Below are 15525 nucleotides of genomic sequence, written 5' to 3'. Positions count from 1 at the left end.
TACCAAGCGATGGATGTGTAGTGTTTACCGAGTGAAGCAAGGTAAACTCAATGTGCAGTATCTACCAAGTGACACTACATCTATCGAGTCACCATTGGTCACCAAGTTCAGAACTACTCCAAACAATTAGTATGGACCGAGCCTTCACTTCTATCGAGTGCATGACGATGTCGTGCAATGCAGTGGACATGGTATATCAGAAGGTCCAGAGTCAATTTAGTGAACCTGAGTTATTTACTATTGGGCTAACTTTGTAATGTGTAGTTCACTTGTGTTTTGGCTGACCTTGTAGTTTTGTAAATTTGAAAGGTATATATGTAAGGTGTATTGTAAGATATTGTATGTATGAAGATATATAGAAGTAATGTGAAGTATTTTTTAAGTACATGAGAAGGATTATCAGCAGCAATTCAAGGAATATAGCAAGGTCAATATAGAGGCAGAAAGGGTATATCCATCACATAAGGTGATCAATGCATAAAGGATCTTATCAACAATCAGTTGTAAGTAGATCCACTGTTTCATCTTAACAGTTGAATCAGTTTCTAAATCCTCTAACAAGGTAGACTTAACAGTCTTTGTACAAATCTCTTAACTGAGTGCATACTTCATTATATGTTTGTAAATCCTCTAACAAGGTGGACCTAGCAGTCCTTTGTGCTCCTAATAGGGTAGATCACCAGAAGTGGTCAATGTAAGCCTTAATAGGCCAACTTTATGCTGTAGTATTGAAGTTTTGTGGGTATCATCCTCACCCCAGTTTTACTTTCTATTTGGAAGGTTTCTGGGTCACCAAAATACTGGGTTCTTCTTTGTGATGAATATTTTATCTTTCAGTATTAATGCATGCAGTAGCATAGATTGATTTGTGGTAAATTTAAAAGGAAGAATTTTCAAAGTTACTGATTCACCCCTCCCCTCTCAGTAACTTTTCATATCTTGAATATTTCCAACAAGATTCATGAGGTACTTGCCAAATTACCATGATGGGAAATTCCAAATAAAACTTTACTACTAATTCAAAAAGATTAATCCTTACCTTTACCTATTTGTGTGCACAAATTTTTCATTTGTTGTGAGACTAGAAGTTTCACTTTGCTTGCTCCTCAAGCCAAAATGAGGCTTACAAAATGACACCAACCTTTTTACACAAGATCATTAAATTCATTAAGTTTTAGAAGTTAAAATCTACTCATTATTTTCTTTAAAAGGTGCTAATATATTCACATATCTTTCACCACTTCACCAATCATCGATGCAAGCTACCTTTTGGTACACTAGAATGAGTCTAGCTTGCAAGTTAGAAAATCCCTTTAAATAAGGTACTTAGAAAGTTTTGATGCATAACAAGATACCCCTAAGACTTGGTACGTGATCACATACTTCAGGAACTCCTAAACTTAACATGTCAAGGAGTACAAAAGTTCAAAATTTTCTTGATCAACTGACATAACAACTACTAAAAACCAACATCACAATAGGATTCTGTACAATTTTACCAAGCTCATTTAATAGAGTGCAATCCTAATCAAGGATAACTTTAGTGGCTAATATTCGCCAATTGGCTAATCTCGCTCATCGGGGACCCCAAATTTGGCTTTTTTTTTTTGCACTTTTGGGGTGTCCATGTCGCTTGCACTTTACCAAAATTGGGTCCCATGCTTAGGCTAATCACCAATACTAATACAAAAGTATTTATATTTTAGTGATGACTTTGCCAATGGAATCTAATTTTTCTATGTAATAATTTAAATATATTCGCCTACAATTTTTAAGGCTTGTCTTAATTGATGGTCATATTTGTCAATATTTGGTAAAAGTTAAAGTTACACTACATATTAAGTATGTAGATTTAACGTGTGTCTATTTTGAAGACTTTTCATGAAACTTTTTATCCTTTCTCACTTTGCCACGAAATAGATTTGTTTGGGGAAATGTGTCTTTACTTTGGGAACTTTCATTAAAACTTGGTATCCTTTTAAAAGTTTGGCTTGAAATAGGATTTATGCCATTGATTTCAAATCATCCAATGATTACAAATAATAGGGGTGCTTCCCCCAAACCACCATTCAATAATTTGGAGCAAAATTGTAATGATAAAAGTGGGCTAAATTTTACCTTAAAGTTTGATAATTAATTAGGTTTCATGTAATAAGAATAATAAAATCTTTATTTCTAGGTATGTATACTCTTTTCCATGATTTTCATTAATAATGAAAGATTCCTCAAAATTTTATAGAATTTTCATATGATTGAAATTTAATCGCCAATAAGATTAAAAAATTTCATACTTAAAAATAAAAATTCGCCAATAGAAATTAAAATTTTCCCCTGAACTAATGTTCAATTCGCCAAAATTTTATACTTTCTTATAAAGGGAGGTTTCTTAAAGTTATCCTGGATCCTAATAATTAAATAATTTGGCTTTAATTATAATAATCAAATGATTGTTAAGCAAGCAACAATCATAAATCAATGGCACAATAAACACTAACCAAAGAAAACCCAAAATTCTATGGCAAAGAAAGGACATGAATTCACATTGTTTAAAGACTTCAACACTTAAAAATTCACTCTAAATGGCTTCTTAAGTGACATTATTGGGATTGTGATATTGTTATCAGGATTCAATTGTACCTAATAATAATATCACAATTTAACTTACTATAGAAAATATCTCCTACTTATCAATTGTTAGGGATATTTTACATTTTAGTATGATGAATGTTTGGATAACTTAGATAGAAAGGACGTTAGCAATGCTCACCTTGTCAAAAAATGACAGAATTGAATGTAACACATGTTACAATTATCTAGTGTTGGTCAGTGATGAGTGATCTGGAAAGTGTTGTACAATCGCTATGTATCATGGGGTTTGGGGCATTGCCCCAAATTTTTTCTTTTAGTTAACTTGTCAAGTATTTGTGGGTTGACTAGTCAAGCATTTTTCCTAGGTTAACTTGTCAAGTATTTTTAAGGGTTAACTTGTTAACTGACATTGGTAAACCACCTAAAGCGCTTATAAATAAGTGGCAATGTAGCGTAAAGTTTCTCAAAATGTATTTTTCTTGTAATTGGATAATAATATACGTGGACAACTATTTCTCTGGTGGATGTAGCCCAAAATTCGGTGACCCAAATTAAATCTTGTGCTATTTATTTTCGTGTCTTCTCTATTTTATTTATTTATCTTAATATTGTTTATTGCTTATATCTTTTGAAACCCTAACATCTAGCAACCCAATGAATTTTTTTTAATGCAAGACCTATCAAAATTGGACAACTTTCTATGATAAAAGACAACTCTAGCCTCAAAAAATATTTTAAAACTGGACAACTTTATAATGGCGTGAGAGAAATTTTGGCATCAAACAATATTCTAGAAACCCCTAACTAGTTGACACAAAACTCCACGCAAATAGCCTCTCAAACTATTCGCTACATAATTTTGAGTTATTTTTTCCCAAATATATTAGGTTTTCTCTCTTAGTGATATTGTAGCCTTTTTTTAAAAATTGAACACACATTCTTTTCTTTTTACATTGAGTTCTTGTTTCTTTAGAATCCTCTTTGAACCAACTATTAGTTAGGAAACAACTTGTTTTGTGTTTTTGCCTCCTTTGCATCTCAAGTGTTACTTGAATTGTGTTTATTAATTTGTTACTTTTGAAATATTTTATTCTTTTCCTCCTTGTGTATTGTTTGTTAGTTTTAGCACTTGCTAAAAGTAAAATGATTCTCTTAGATTATAAGATTTTTCTACTTTGATAAAAGTTGTTAGTTGAGTTGTTAATTATTATTTTTTGATAGAGGTCCTCCATGAAATATTTGTAGATATCTGATATAGGAGCATGAGTTTGATAGTTGAATCTCTTCGGCTAAGACCCAAAGACTGAGGGTATCCAATCCACCAAATTCATTGGGGCACAATCTCAACCTCGTCCCTTCTCAATATCAAAGTCGTGCACTCAACAAGACTTGATCCCTAGTGATCTCTTTAAGAATCGTTGAATTGCTAATTGAACATATATAATAATATGAGTTGAGTTGCTAATTGTACATACATAATAAGAGACGCAATGTGTTAAAGTATATAACAAGAGATGCAATGCATTAAAGTTCCTGTCATAGCTAGAGAATGAGGAAGAAAAGTAAAGATATTTAGATAGAAATAGAAAAAAAGAACAAGAGGAGATACGAAGAGAGAGTGAAAAGAAATTAAAAAAATATGTAATATGTTAATCAATTTTTTTGATTCAGTCACCAATCATTTATTTTGTAGACTATACAAATTTGAACGTAAAGTATTTACTATGAAATCAAAAGTAATAAATAACACCAAAACTATGATATATGATTTTAAAAATATATTGAGCTGACAAATATAAACCTATACTTTATAATAATTAAGTTTTTTAAAATAGAAAAAATTATCATTTATGAATAATTTTAAATCACATTCACAATTATATGCACATTGGTTTCTATATATATTCATTCCAATTCATATTGTGAATATGTTTTCTAATTTTTTTTAGAATATTCAAATTTAAATATAAAATATTTAACTAAAAATTTATAAGATATTTATATAAATTTTGATAGACTATAGAATTAAGAAGAATATCATTGATAAACTTAATTTACTTTATCATATAGTAAACCAATAAAAACTTGAATAAAATAAATGGTTTAAAATATAAAAATAAATATTTATAGAAAAACTATTAGAATCAATATAACTAATTTAGTAATAGAATGATTCAAATTAATAATTGTCACTCACTTTGCATCTTTAATTATGCATTAACAAGACTTGAAATTTATTAATTAAAATAAATATTCATAAAGAAAATATTAAAATCAATATAACTAATTTAGTAATAAAATGATTCAAATCAATAATTGCCACTCACTTTGTGTCTTTAATTATGCATTAACAATGCTTGAAATTTATTAATTAAAGTAGTTGAATTTTTTTTTCCTCAGCAAAAATAGTGGGAACCCATATAAGATTAATAAATACTAAACTTCGGTATAGAGCAATAAATTTTTAAAATATTTGAATTTAATTGGTCAATTGATTAAATATGCAATAATATCCTACAATTTGAAACTAATATGATTTTAATTTCATAGGAATCTTGCGCGGAAAAGTTCCCAAAGATACGTTTTAAAGAGCTGCCTGCGAAGTGTGAAACGTAATAACATGCTACGATTCTTCTGAATATATGCTCGTTCTATACTGTCAACGATTGTTTGGTTTTGGTTTCTGGAGGCAGACACTCCTCGATAAGTAAACCTTCAGTGGTTTTCATTCCGGAAACCTCAATGCCATCAAAGGTAGTTGATGGCAAGTGCATTAAAGAAAATGCTGAATAACATTGCCCATTTTTCACAGTTAGAAAATGCCATTGCCACCCACTACTCATCTTAATCTCACAGCATTATGTAGAGAAGGCACATTCTATTTACTACACACAACTCCCCTGAAGACTACATGCCTTCAATTATGGCAAACCTGTATTTCTAAGAACTCTTTCATTGCTCGCAGGCGATTTGCATTTGCTGCACGCACAACTTTTCATAACAAGCTCATTTACATGTATGCCAAGTGCGGAAGTTTGGTTGATGCCCGTCAGGTGTTTGACTATATGAACGAACGAGACTGCTTCTCATGGAATACGATTATTGCAGCCTACAGAAGAAATGGCTATCCTTCCGAATCAGTCACTCTGTTTCACCAAATGCAACGAACAGGTCCCCAACCCGATAATTACACAGTCGCTAGTGTGCTCCCAGCCTGTGCCGAAACGGGGGCTTTGGAGGAGGGTATGAATATCCATCAAAGCATAAAGGATTCAGGAATTTTGTCAGATGTTGTAGTTGCAACAGCCCTGGTAGACATGTATGCCAAATGTGAAATCGTAGAAAAGGCATGTGAGGTGTTCAAAGAGATGCCTCAAAAAACTGTGGTCACATGGAATGCTATGATTGCAGGATATACACAAAATGGATTTGTTGAAAAGGCTTTAGAAACTTTCAAGCAAATGGAATTGGCAGGTGTAAAACCAAACTCCACAACCATTATCAGCGTCCTCCCCGCCTGTGCCAAAATGGGAGCGTTGGAACAGGGTATGGATATTCATGAAAACATAAAGGATAAAGAAATTTTGTTAGATTTAGTAGTCACAACTGCATTGATAGACATGTATGCAAAATGTGGAAAAACAGACAAGGCATTTGAACTGTTTGACAATATGTCTCAAAGAAATGTGGTCACATGGACTGCAATGATAGCAGGATATACCCAAAATGGCTTTGCTGAAAAGGCTTTAGAAACTTTCAAACAAATGCAATCAGCAGGTGTAAAGCCAAATGCCACAACCTTTGCCAGCATCCTCCCTGCCTGTGCCAAAATGAGAGCTTTGGAACAGGGCATGGGTATTCATGGAAGCATAATTGAAACTGGACTTTCGTCAGATATTATAGTTGGAAACGCTCTGGTAGACATGTATACAAAATGTGGAACAATAGATAAGGCTCGTGATCTGTTTGACAGAATGCCTCAAAGAGATGTCATCTCATGGAATTCAATGATAGCAGGATATGCACAAAATGGATTTATTAAAAAGGCCGTTGAATATTTCAAGCAAATGCATTTGGCAGGTGTAAAGCCACATTCTACAACCTTTTCCATTATCCTCCCTGCCTGTGCCAAAATGGGATCTTGGGAACAGGGTATGCAGATCCATCAAAACGTAGTGGAAGGGGGATTTTTATCATATATTGCAGTTGGAAATGCTCTCATAGACATGTATACAAAATGTGGAAACATAGACAAGGCACGTGCATTATTTGACAGAATGCCTCAAAGAGATGTCATTTCATGGACTGCAATGATTGCAGGGTATGCACAAAATGGATTTGCTGAAAAGGCTTTAGAAACTTTCAAGGAAATGCAGTTGGCAGGAGTAAAGCCAAATTCCACAACCTTTGTCAGCATCCTCCCTGCTTGTGCTAAAATGGGAGCTTTGCAACAGGGTATGGACATTCATCAGATTATAATGGAGGGACAATTTTTGTCAGATATCTCAGTTGGGAATGCTCTAATAGACATGTACGCAAAATGTGGAAGCATAGACAAGGCACGCAATTTGTTTGACAGAATGCCACAAAGAGAGATCGTCTCATGGAATGCAATGATTTCAGGATATGCGCAAAATGGATTTTGCAAGGATGCTCTCAAAATCTTTGAATTAATGAAGCACTGTGGAACCCGTCCTGACATTATAAGCTTTATTTGTGTTCTATGGGCATGTGGGCATGCAGGTTTAGTGGATGAGGGTTGTACATGTTTTAATCACATGAGTAACACTTATTGTATTGCACCTATTGTTGATCATTATGTGTGCATGGTTGACCTTCTTGGCCGTGCCGGTTATCTTGAGGACACCCTAAACTTTATCATAAAGTTGCCAGTTAAACCTGTGGTGGCTGTGTGGACATGTTTTCTTGGGGCCTGTAGATCACATATGAATATAGGTTTAGGAACATTTACAGCAATGATGCTTCTTGATTTGGATCCTAAAATTGCTTCAACTTATGTTCTTCTCTCGAACATCTATGCAGAAGTGGGCATGTGGGCTCAGGTTGAAATGGTGCGGAGCTTGATGAAAGATAGAGGAGTTAGAAAGATCCCTGGATGCAGTTGGTTTGAAGGCCATAAAATGGTACATGCTTTTTGTGTAGGAGACAGATCACATCCACAGACACAGGAGATCTATGCAATGTTAGAGAAATTGGCATGGGAGATGAAGGCAGCGGGGTATTGTCCAGATTCAAGACATCTAGGTAATGATGTGGAAGAGGAGGAAAAAGAATTATTTCTTTGCCATCATAGTGAAAAGCTAGCAATTGCTTTTGGTTTGTTAAACACGCCCCTTGGAACAACTATTAGAGTTGTTAAGAACCTTCGAGTATGTACTGATTGCCACACCGCAACGAAATTTATTTCCAAGATTGTTGCAAGAGATATTGTTGTGAGAGATGCAAACCGTTTCCATCATTATAAACAGGGACAATGTTCTTGTGGAGATTATTGGTGATAATCTGAAAGTAGCTTTGCACTATATTAATTGCACCACACTGGACCCGCTGTAACAATGGAGGACAAGGTTCTATTTGCACTTTCTAGAATTTTTTCTATTTCGACCATTTGGCAATATAGAGCATACTGCTGGCTTTGTAAAATTAGATACATTCGAATGCAATGTAGATCACTGTTTATACCCACTATTGTGGATGTATTTCAACACTTGTTTTATTATAACATGAATATTTAATTGAATTATTTTCATCAAAGCTGCACTTTCATGAAATGAAAAACATGAGGAGGTGGAGAATGGGGAGATGAAGAACACTGCAAATTAATGGAAAGATGTTTCAATAGCAGAAAATCTGAGACTCGTGATTACGCATGTCATTTTGTTTTACTCTATTGTTTGTATTACTAGTATTATCTTTTGGAAACGTCAGATTGACCAAAATTCAATTACACATTATAAACTTGACATACAATTTTATATAAGTGCATGTAGATCCTGTCTCACAATGATTAAATATGTGTGATATTGCTTCCCATCTCTTTGCATGTAAGGATATATCATATAACAGATTTGTGAATGCAAACATATTTTTTATTTGTGATTCCAGTATTTTTTGTTTTGATTATAAATAAATCAATATAATAATTTTATAGAGAAACACAATGGGAGAGATTTTTAGGATAGAGATTTACAATTATATTGGCAAATATGTCTTATAATAGATTTGTGAAATGAAAACAGATATTTTTTAATTTGATTTGTTTCCTGTATCTTATGTTTTAATTAGCTGATAGGCTACCTTGTGCAAGGATGCTTACCATCTTTCAACGTCAGACGCTGGACATTTGTGCCAGGAAAAGATCACCTATTTTTTTGTATTATTTAAGAATGTTAACTGAGCTGTTGAAAATATTTATGCATTTTTTTATATGGATAAACAAAGGGGATAGGAAGAAACGTGGAGAAGAGACAGCCAAGCACGTAATTGGAACATGTCATTCACATGGAAATTGGGCACAGTTTTCTGCATATCCACCTGGTTGTAATCTTACTTTTTTTCCTCTTTTTAACACCTATCTTAGCAATTGAAACTGAGAACACCGTTATTGCCTTACCCAATTCACATATGTGAAAAAAACACAGCATGCAGTGGAAAATAGAGTGACTCTGTTTCATGCCCAGTGAGCTGTTTCAGTGCAGATTCAGTGTGTGGGATTAATGGAATCACATATTGGTTTGGTTGCATGGAGACTCAGTGTGCAGCCATTGAGGTTGTGAAGATTGGCTTCTGTGAAGTGGGCAATGAAGGACACAGTTTTCTTTGTTAAAGTTTGTAGCTACGATAGAGATCTTTATCTCTCGAAATCTAGACATTATTACCGTTATTGTCATCTTCAGTTGAAAAGTGTTGGAGTTGATGAAAGCCAACTCCGAAGACGCCCAAGATCACTTGCATGCGAAAACCTGTCAAAGAGAAGCCAAGGAGAGGAAGAGCATGGAGCAAGAGAAAAAACCCTAAACGGACATGAGAGACAAATATGCAAACACAAGAAGAATATGTATTTACAATGAGAAGTGATGTTGTGATATGAAAATACAAAGAGGGAGCCCGCTTATAAAGAGCTCATGGAAGCTTGTAGAACAAGCTAGAAGGTAGTAGGAGATAAGGATGACAACTCAGCACACATCCACAAAAGGTGGAACATACTAGAAGGGAACAAACTCCCGTGTTGTCAACAACTAACCACTACATGCATTAAATACAAAATATTAAATAAATGCATTTACCTAAATAAGCTTAAGTAATAGAATAAATAATTAATAATTAATTAATTATTTACTCTAACACCCCCCCTTAAGTGCAACTTAGGGAAATGCCTTAAGCTCACAAAACTAAGATGAAATGCAGAATGGGTCCCGACAACGAGGCCATGTTAGGTACCCATGTACAATGGAAGAAAATGCAACCTCTGAAAGCAGGGAAAGAGAGAAAACCACGTGGGAAAAACCCTCCCCCGAAAAGAGGTTAGAACCTAGTGAAGAACTGAAGAAGCCTCCAACTAGGGAAATGTCCCCTAAAACAGGAACAAGGAGTGATCATGAAAGAGCATCACTGAAGCATGAAGAAGCCGCAAATCTGCCAAACTGCTGATCTAAAAAACCTCCATGAAAGAAGAAGGCACGAACCGAGCATGTCTATTTGGTAGATGATCCATCTCACCAAAATGCATAGGTAGCCAGCCACTGCAATCGCCTTGTACATAGGATCAACCACTAAATACATAATTCACACTATCAAACCATCGAACCATGGATGCATTAGAACAACAGCATAACCCCCCCTTAATGCAGACGAGGTGTGATGACAGGCAACTGAGAAGGTGGGCCAAAGTCTGCTGCGGATGAACCAAGAACGACGAGAGAGGGAAAGATGTACAGACACCTATAAAGACACGATCAAACTGACTCTACATGGGGCTAATGTCGTGGAAGGGACACTCACTTGACAAAGGGAGAATGCCTAAAACAGAAAACAACTATCCCCCCCATGGTGCTTTATAAAAATAGTGCATGTACAACTGACTCAAAACAATGTTCATGACCTCGGGAATGCAAAAGTGGCACTTTATCTCAGTGCGATACATAAAAGTGCTTCAAAATGATAGCTACAATGATCAAAACTAAAAAAGAGCTACAACAAAACAAAGTACAGCTAAAAACAAGAGAATCCATGCCATGAAAACGATCCTCGGGCCTAAAACACTCAAAATATCCACCATATAGCAAAAATGCCAAAACTATGATAGAAAGAGCATGGGCTAAAAACTAAGAAAAAGGACCAAATTTCTGAAAAGGTGACAGAACCAGCTTTCCAAAAATATAAAGTTTTCAAAAAACAGGCATGGGACGCAAAAGCTATGCTTGCCAGAGTCAAAAACACAACTTCGGACTTTGACTGAAAAAACGGGCAATGAAAATGCATCAAAAGCTAAAAATACCTACACCAATGTCTCCGTCTCGGAACCAGCTTTCTGGCACTTCTTTCGGATCGAAAAAATACCTCCGTTTGGGCTGAAAGTGCTCCAAAAAATTGTTGATCCCCTGATTTGAAGAAAAAATGCACAAACAAACTAGGGTTTGTGACTTCAAATCACGGCTTCAAAAATTCTTCAACCACCAGCAGCAGGATGGCTCTGATACCATGTTGGAGTTGATGAAAGCCAACTCCGAAGATGCTCAAGATCACCTGCATGCGAAAACCTGTCAAAGAGAAGTCAAGGAGAAGAAGAGCATGGAGCAAAGGAAAAAACCCTAAACGGACATGAGAGACAAATATGCAAACACAAGAAGAATATGTATTTACAATGAGAAGTGATGTTGTGATATGAAAATACAAAGAGGGAGCCCGCTTATAAAGAGCTCATGGAAGCTTGTAGAACAAGCTAGAAGGTGGTAGAAGATAAGGATGACAACTTAGCACACATCCACAAAAGGTGGAACATGCTAGAAGGGAACAAACTCCCGTGTTGTCAACAACTAACCACTACATGCATTAAATACAAAATATTAAATAAATGCATTTATCTAAGTAAGCTTAAGTAATAGAATAAATAATTAATAATTAATTAATTATTTGCTCTAACAAAAAGGACACTTAAGTTTAATTTTTAATATTAAATGTAAATGACGTGTGTCATTCACATGAATTGAGGCATGGATATTTGAAGAGTTATAATTAATTATAGGAGTTATGGGAATCTCAAGAGACTTTCAGTTATAATGTGAAGAGTCTCTTCTATTGTTATTTATATCACATCAAGTGAATGGCATTGTACACTTGATCTTTTATAATCAATAAAATGATATTTTGTTGTGTGGGTGGGTTTTTTCCCTTCATTCTAGAAGGGTTTTCCCATGATATTTTTGGTGTTCCTTGTGTCAATTTTGTCTTCTTCTTATTGCTGGTTGTCTTCATGGATTTCTGGGCTCTAGATTTAACATGGTATCAGAGCTAGGTTTGATAACAGTTTGCAATATTTAGCATATGCATTTTTTCAAAATTGCTCTGTTGGTATGGATATTTTCATTCAACTTAAATCAGAGCTTTAACGTATTTTTGACATTGTACTCCTTGATGTCATGTCATTTTTTTTAAGCATTGAGATTTTTTAATGCTGTGTTATTTCTTCTTTGTATCAATTCGTAGTTATTTTGTGCTATTATGTTTGCAATAGCTATTTCATTTAGATATTGGGAGGTATCTATATTTGTTTTATTTTGGTAGTTCCTTCTATTTCAAAAGACAACCCTTGTGACAGTTTTTACTTTCTACTTGAATGCTTTTCACATTATCGAGAGGAGATAATCAAAGCGGAAACAATTTCATTGGAGTATGATCTAAATTTCTTTTGTTTTTGCGTTCAAATATTGTTGTGTTCTTACAAGAACAAAAAATATGCAGAGTGCACAAATTATCTCCAAGTTGCTAGTGGATATATATTTAAGAGGCGTCAAGTTTTTTTTTTTTTTTAAGAATGCTTTCAAAAGTCTCCCTTTCTATACACTGTTGACCTGTCAGGAGCTGTTTTGTTGGCAGTATCGGTTACGGTGAATTATAAGTTGTGAATATATATACTAACATGTTTAAGAAAACTTTGGATTTGGTTTCATTTCAAATGCTCATCTACAGGTGTCATCATATCAAGCTTGACATCAACAGTGACTTAGAGTATTCTTCGCAATCAACTATTATGCATTACTGATTTACATAAAACGTGTAACTCATTCTTAGCTTATTGGCATTGGTTCTCTTCATTGACAGTTCATTACACAATTACTATTTTCTTCATGTATAGTTGTTGCAAGATACGACTCTTCATTTCTTAGTGGTGATCATTTTCTATTGAGCTACATTCATTAGCTTGTGATTCTTCAGTTTATGTATGATACTTACTATGTATCGTGATTCTTTAGAAGTGCAATTATATGCTCGATGTAATGGGATTTTATGAGTGCCGAGACTCTGTCATTTTGTTCTATTTATTTGTATACGATCTGTGTGTGATTGTTGAGCAGACTATGTAATTGCAAGAAACGTCTATCAACCTTACTAAATGATTGCGGTAATGGAAGATGAGGGAGGAGAAGCTCACAGAGTGCAATGCATGCTATGGTTGCCAAACCATATATTGGCAGTAGAGGGTTTTCCGCAGATCATGCTCTTGTTGGGGTGGGTAATCCCTAGTTTCCACAACTCAATCGATATTGTGGTGGCAACTTCCGTGTCATTAGAAGAAGCCAATTCACATTCCACTAATACCCATCTGCAGGTATGTTGTTTTTGCATTAAATGGACTATGTGAATTATATATGTCATCTTTATACCGAAAGGATTTTATGTGCAGTCTACATTTGTATTTGGGTTTTAGGTCATGTCCATTTTATCGGAGTCAAGTCCCTCTTAAATGTGATGTGTGAAGTGCTCTTCACTTTTTGTGGTATATAGAATGTGTATATTCAGAAATTTGCATATGTACACTTTCATATGTTTATTTGAGGCTTGAACTTATATATATATTTTTGATTGAGTTGCATTTCAACTTGGTAATTATGCGCAGTTTATACCTTGTGTATAGTCTTGAGGGGCATGCCCACGGATTTCAGGTTAATCATGCAAATTTTCTCAAACTTGATTCCTCCCAAACTTACTCTTTTTTTAGTCATATCTATGCTCTAGACTCACATTGTGTAATTTTTTAGAATGGCATGCCAACTGTTCTCCAATGCCTATTCAGATTTTATATCTTGCAAGTTTTTGTTGTTAAAAGCTTTAACATGGTGTGTGAGATTTGATAAGTGAAATGTCAAACTAGTTGGAGATTTCAATCATAAGCGAGAATACTTTATTTTGATATCTAGGTAAAGGATTTCTCCTCTCTTTTCTTTTAATTTCCATCTGTTTTTTAAAGACTTCTTCTGGTCAAGAAGTTTAGAACTGAACGAAAGTGATTTCTCGACCTCGTAGTATAATTTAATTTTTGTTAGAAGATAAATAGGATTTATTTATTTATTTTGACCTCCAAAATTTATCTGTTGCAAAAGATTGTATTTTGAAGATTTTAGTAGGTAAATTTCACTGTGATTTTTGGAGGAGGATCAACAATTTGTTGGATAGTTTAGGAAAGCTTGATCTTATACATGGCCACCATGGGTGCACATAGGTCATTATCTCATGCAAGACTGTGTCAAGTCGACACTTTGATTGCATTCTTCAGCTACAAAGTGGGACTTTGTTGTTAAATAGTATTGCATGGAGTTGAAGAGATAAGTATTATTGTGATGTTTATATCATATTCTTATAATTCTATTGATGCTATGAGATTTACAGTATCTATTGAGGCATCATTTTGAATCTCTTTGTGTATGTGTGTTTATTGAGATTAGACCACAAAGAGATGAGTATTTATGTTTATATTGCTTGAAAAGAGATGAGTATTTATATTTATATTGCTTGAAAAGAGATTATGCTTAGCATTGATGGTTAATTTTAATAATCTCTATTGGTTGCAGGATGCAACAAGATAAGGATTATAGCTCCAAAGGGAGATGTTGAGCTTTAGAGGGATATTTTAGCTTAAAAGGGAGGCATCATAATTAAGAGGGAGTACTTATGGAATCCCCATCACTCTCATAGATGCTTATGATGCTTGTGGTATTTATAAAATTTGAGACTTAAATGGAATTAAGTCTTAGTTTGTTATTGTCTATTTTATTCTTCTGTGAATAAATGAGATTGTAAGATTAGCTATAATAACTCTTTCACTATACGATAGTGAACATCATGTTGAGAGAGTCCATGATGTCATCATGTTGAGAGATTCCATGATGGGAGTTGGATGTCATGTTGAGAGATTCCATGACAGTTCACGTTGAGAGAGTCCGTGAATAAAGGCTTAGCTATGAATCTTACAAATCTTTTCATTTTGAATGATTCCATGAATATGAGTAATTGTTACAGGTTTTCATGTTGAGTGATTTCATGAATATGAGTAAGTGTTATAGGTTTTCATGTTGAGTGATTCCATGAATATGAATAATTATTACGGGTTTTCATGTTGAGTGATTCTATGAATATGACTCATTGTTACAGGATTTTATGTTGAGTAACTCCATGAATTATGTTTTGAATTCATATTATTAGAATTTTATCATTGACATTGTTTGATTGCAGCCTTGTGTGACTATTCAACTAAAGATCTCTCTCTTGCTAAGAGGGAGTGTTCAAGTTTGTAGCTGCGATAGAGATCTTTATCTCTCGAAATTTGGATGTTGTTACTGTTATTGTCATCTTCAGTTGAAAAGGACACTTAAGTTTAATTTTTAATATTAAATGTAAATGACATGTGTCATTCACATG

General features: G+C 34.3%; 1 pseudogene across 1 annotated transcript; it reads left to right on the top strand.

Annotated features, from left to right (window-relative positions):
* Positions 1 to 5283: 5283 nt before the first annotated feature.
* Positions 5284 to 8364, top strand: LOC149533341 (pentatricopeptide repeat-containing protein At1g11290, chloroplastic pseudogene; annotated as a pseudogene). Its single transcript, XR_016356956.1, has one exon. The product of XR_016356956.1 is annotated as a pentatricopeptide repeat-containing protein At1g11290, chloroplastic pseudogene (transcript).
* Positions 8365 to 15525: the final 7161 nt, after the last annotated feature.

This window comes from Cupressus sempervirens, chromosome 10 (assembly GCF_028749045.1).
Source record: "Cupressus sempervirens isolate cs-2001-9-10 chromosome 10, ASM2874904v1, whole genome shotgun sequence".
In the NCBI taxonomy this organism is placed as follows: Eukaryota; Viridiplantae; Streptophyta; class Pinopsida; order Cupressales; family Cupressaceae; genus Cupressus; species Cupressus sempervirens.
Note: the sequence above shows the minus strand (reverse complement) of the source record. Positions and strands in the feature narration are given on the sequence as shown.